The 2,949-nt window shown below is 40.1% G+C and overlaps 1 pseudogene; it reads left to right on the forward strand.

The window, feature by feature from the left end:
- The first annotated feature begins 2,177 nt into the window (after window positions 1–2,177).
- LOC127682071 (zinc finger CCHC domain-containing protein 10-like) lies at window positions 2,178–2,683 on the forward strand (annotated as a pseudogene).
- Window positions 2,684–2,949: the final 266 nt, after the last annotated feature.

A 2,949-nucleotide genomic window follows, 5' to 3' on the forward strand; every position in this document is an offset into this window, starting at 1 on the left:
TTGCCAGGCAGGGAGGCAGGAGTGAATGGTTGGGTGGGAAACACCCTCAAAAGAACAGGTGGAGGGGGGATGGGTTATATGGTTCCTGCTGGGTGTGGATGGTGAAAGGAGATAACATTTGAAATGCATATAAAGAAAATATCCAAAAAAGTAAGATCCATGACTACAAAAACAGTTTTAATAAACTTAAGGCATTAGGGGAAAAAAGGAAACTTTCTGGAGGAGGAAAGTTTGTAAGACAGACAGATAAGAGGGAATAGGGAGATCAGTAGCCCTGGGATGTAAGATATGAAACCCACAAACTATCAATTAAAAGGCAAAAATAAATTTTTATCTAGGAAAACAAATGCCTAAAAGCAATAATTCAGGTATGGTATATGGAGAAGGGTGAAGAAATAATGAAGAGTGATTTGGCTTTGTCGTAATAAAAATGGACTTAAAATCAATGTAATGAGACATTGGTGAAGGCAGTAGAATTTTAAGTACATTTTTTTAAAGTTTGTGTTTAAACAAGTTCTCATATAGACCAGGCTGGCCTCAAATTTGCTATATAGCCCAGGTCGGCCTTGACATCCTTGTCCTCTTTCCTCTACACCCTGAATCCTGAGCTTAGAAACGAGTCATAAATTGGAAATTAGACTCGTCTGAGCTAAGTTTCTGGCCAGTCTGGAAAACTAAAGATATTATCTTTAAAAATAAAAAAAGGGGGCCCATGAGTTGGGTCAATGGGTAAGAGCACTTGCTGCTCCTGCAAAAGATGTGGGTTCAGTTCTCTGCACATCATCCATAATTCCAGTTGCAGGTAACCTACCTCCCTGTTCTGATCCCCTCAGCACCAGCCACGCATATATGATGCACAGGTACATACATACATGCAGAAAAAACATTCAACACTTAAAAAAAAGAGATATAATAAATAAATAACAGTGAGACAAAGGCTCCTCCCAACAGAGCTGTAAATGGACCTTATTCACCAGATGTAATTGTCATCTAAGAACTTTACTGCTGAATTAATTCACCTTTTCTAGTTCTTTCTGAACACTGGCTGGTTATTTCAGCCTAAACTCCTCTCTGAGCTGATGGATTAACTTGCTTTTCTTAGTTTCTGGCAGAATTGCTCTGCTTGGCCTCAATCTAAGTCTGGCAGTCTGTTGTAATCTTCTAGTCCCCTCTCTGGCTCATGTTGTCTTCAACTGCAACCTTTCTCTGTAAAACTGTCCTGGTAAAACTATTCTCTCTGTCTCTGTCTTTGTCTCTCTCCCTCCCTTCTTTGTTCCCTCCCTCCCTCTCTTTCTCTCTACTGCTCTTAAGCCACTGACTCAATAAAACTGACTTGAGCAGAGAGATCTGCATGCCTCTGTTTCCTGAGTACTGGGATTAAAAGCATGTGCCACCACACCTGGATCTAAATTTCTTTACCTGAAACTTGCTCTATACCATGTTGGCCTGGAACCCAAGATCTGCTTGCCTCTGCCTCCTGGGATTACAAGCATGTCTGTGTTCCAGACAGATATGATACCTTTCCAGAGCAGCCATGTTGCTGAATTAAAATTCCTCTACACAGATCTTTGAAGGAAAAAACACAAAACAAAACCAAACAAAACAGAATGATTCAGTCCTCATGATGACACCTGTAATTTGTTGTTGTTGTTGTTGTTGTTGTTGTTTTGGTGTTTTGATTTTTGAGACAGTGTTTCTGTGGGCAGCCTTGGTTTTCCTAGAGCATGCTTTGTAGACAAGGCTTGCTGTGAATTCCAGCAAGTGTTGAAATTAAAGATGTGAGCCATTACTGTCTGGCTTTTTTGTTTTGTTTTTGTTTTTGTTTGTTTGTTTTGTTTTGTTTTTGAGCTAGGATCTTATGTTTTTCCAGGTTAGACTTGAATGCATAGCAATCCTTTTGCCTCAGCCTCCAAAATCCTGGGATTACAGGATTTTTGAATATTACACAATTTCATTGCATATAGATTGCAGATCCCTGTTTTGAGATCACCCTTCAAGGCCCCATTCATACTGAACATAACATCCACACTAGAGAAGACAAACAGGCTAGTGGCCACCAGTGGCTTCTGTTGGGATGAGCTTGTCTGGCTCCGCCCAAGACCACTGAGGTTTCTAAGGACTTGCCCACCCATCAGAGTATCCCAAAATCCCTTGCAGCAGACTCCTTCTGCTCCAAGATGGCGATTCCTATGCAACAGCTCATAGCTCAGAGGTAAGCTAAAGCCAATAAGCAACTTGTAAGATGTTAGTAATGCTTGGAATTTGGACATTGGGCTTACGAATGCAAAGGGAAAAGAAAGTGCATCCAGGGGACTTTGAGAACAGCAGAACTGAAGAAAGTTTTTTCAGAAAAAGAATAGATTATTGCGGCAAAGCATCAGAAAGACCAACGTAGAGAGTATAAGACCAAGAAGAAAAGATCTAAGTGTCACGAATTCCAGTACCTCTTGCAGTGACAGTTCGGCCAGTGAGTCTTCATCAGAGAGCGAGACATCTGCCTCATCCTCTTCAGAAGACAGTGATTCAGATGAAAGCCTCTCTTATCACCTCTACCTCAGCCTCTTCATCCTTCCTCATCCTCCTCTTCATCCTCAGATTCACAATCCAGCAGCTCCAGCAGCAGCAGTAGCCGTACCGAGGTAGCTCTGACAATGAGCAACCTAAGAAGAGGAAACATAAATAGAACTCTCTGTACATTGGTCCAATGGATCAAAAGCATGGGAGTTGAAAACACGCTCAAGCAAGCAAGTTAGCTGGACAGACTCATTCAAAAGATGATATGTGTGTGTGTGTGTGTATGTATTATATATATATATATATATGTATATATATATATATATGTATTTTGATAGTGTATTTATTAACAGATGATATAATATATACTATTTATTTTAGAAATGAATATAGAATTTTGCTGTTGCTTTTCTTTTTGTAAAGACTAGGTCTCAT

The sequence above is a fragment of the Apodemus sylvaticus genome, chromosome 4, assembly GCF_947179515.1.
Source record: "Apodemus sylvaticus chromosome 4, mApoSyl1.1, whole genome shotgun sequence".
Lineage (NCBI taxonomy): Eukaryota > Metazoa > Chordata > Mammalia > Rodentia > Muridae > Apodemus > Apodemus sylvaticus.